The 2,097-nt window shown below is 38.6% G+C and overlaps 1 pseudogene; it reads left to right on the top strand.

Moving 5' to 3' along the window:
- The window catches only part of LOC107679893 (PH domain leucine-rich repeat-containing protein phosphatase 2-like), a 70,576-nt pseudogene that overhangs the window by 44,682 nt on the left and 23,797 nt on the right, over positions 1–2,097 (top strand).

The following is a 2,097-nucleotide window of genomic DNA, read 5'->3' as shown; positions in this document are numbered from 1 at the left end:
TGTTCTTGTTCTTTATGAGAAGTGGTTTTATTTAATTTTAACATAAAGGCATGTTGTGTGTCACCGCAGTTAAACCGGTGTCTATCATGATAAAACCTTAATATCAAACCTATATAATGAGTTTGGAAATTTTAGAGAAATGCTTAATAAATGCACTGTAACTAAACCCATTAGATTTTAGCCGACTAAATTTACTGCAGATTTAGTCGACTAAAACTAAAAACAATTCAGATGACTAAAATATTACAAACTAAATGGCATTTTAGTCAAAAGACTATGACTAAACCTAAATCAAAATTCGCTATCAAAATTAACACTGCTGTGCACAACACACCGTCTGCGGCTGCTCTTTTGGCCAGACTTTAACTAGATAATTATATACCGTTGTTTGTTTGTTGCTGTTGCTGGAGCTGATCTAAAACAGAAAACATGTGCTTGTTTAGTTGAACTCAAATTTCAAGTCCCTGATCCTTTTTGTTCCTGCCAAAGTGACCTCTCTGTTTTTGTAATCAGCTTGAAGTGCACAAATGTGCCATGTAGGTCATTTGAAAAACATCGCACAACATAATGAGAGTGATTATGGGTTATAATCTAAATAATCCTTTGATTTGCATGATTGTGTTTAAAATATTCAGTGCTTTATAGCACCGCTGCTCCTGTAATTACGGTCAGCTATATTCAAGTGCGCCTGTCAAATGAACTTCTTTTTTTCACCTAAATGAGTCAGTGAAATGCATTAAGTTTAAGCATAAAAATCAGCTCTCTCTCTCTCTCTCTCTCTCTCTCTCTCTCTCTCTCTCTCTCTCTCTCTCTCTCTCTCTCTCTCTCTCTCTCTCTCTCTCTCTCTCTCTCTCTCTCTCTCTCTTCTGTCTGTCACCTGTCTGTGTGTTATTACAGTCTCAGCTCAGACTTTATGCATAATGCAGGATCAATACACAATAGTAATGTAATAAGATCAGCTATCAGTAAATCACAGAGGTGACAGCAGCACAACTCTGTTCCGTGGCTCTGTCACACACAGCCAGACTGACATAGAAAACATAGCAAACTGTGGCTGAATGCTTTACATGTCGTATATGGGCAGTGAAATAGATCATACTACAATAATAGATTGATGTAAAAAATTGTTTAAATAATAATATGACTAGCAGACAAGCAGAAAATGTTTATAGATACTGATTGTTCACAGACCTAACTCAGAAAACAAAGCAGAATGTACAGTTCGGATCGGATACTTCAAGTTTTCCTACTAGTTTTGTTTTTAATTATTATTTATTTCTTTGAAGAAATGAATACTTTTTGACTTTGACTTGGCCACTCCATTACCTTCATTTTTTTTTTCTTGAGCCATTCAGAGGTGGTCTTGCTGGTGTGTTTGGGATCATTGTCCTGCTGCATAACCCAAGTGCGCTTGAGCTTGAGGTCACAAACTGATGGCCGGACATTCTCCTTCAGGATTTTCTGATAGAGTGCAGAATTCATTATGGCAAGCCATCCAGGTCCTGAAGCTGCAGAGCAGCCCCAGACTATCACACTACCACCAGCATGTTTGACTGTTGCTATGATCTTTTTATGAAATGCTGTGTTGGTTTTACGCCAGATGTAACGGGACACACACCTTCCAAAAAGTTCAACTTTTGTCTCATCAGTCCACAGAATATTTGCCCAAAAGTCTTGGGGATAATCAAGATATTTTTTGGAAAATGTGAGACGAGCCTTTGTGTTCTTTTTGGTCAGCAGTGGGTTTTGCCTTAGAAACTCTCCCATGGATGCTGTTTTTGCCCAGTATCTTTCTTATTGTTGAATCATGAACCCTGACCTTAATTGAGGCAGGTGAGGCCTGCAGTTCTTTAGATGTTGTTCTGGGTTCTTTTATGACCTCCTGGATGAGTCGACATTGCGGTCTTGGAGTAATTTTGGTAGGCCGGCCACTCCTGGGAAGGTTCACCACTGTTCCAAGTTTTCTCCATTTGTGGATAATGGCTCTAACCGTGGTTCACTGGAGTCCCAAAGCCTTAGAAATGGCTTCATAACCCTTTCCAGACTGATACATGTCAACTGTTTTGATTCTCATCTGTTCTTGAATTTCTTTAGATC

The sequence above is a fragment of the Sinocyclocheilus anshuiensis genome, unplaced genomic scaffold (assembly GCF_001515605.1).
Source record: "Sinocyclocheilus anshuiensis isolate Anshui unplaced genomic scaffold, SAMN03320099.WGS_v1.1 scaffold256, whole genome shotgun sequence".
Classification (NCBI taxonomy): Eukaryota; Metazoa; Chordata; class Actinopteri; order Cypriniformes; family Cyprinidae; genus Sinocyclocheilus; species Sinocyclocheilus anshuiensis.
This window is presented reverse-complemented; position numbering and strand designations above follow the sequence as displayed.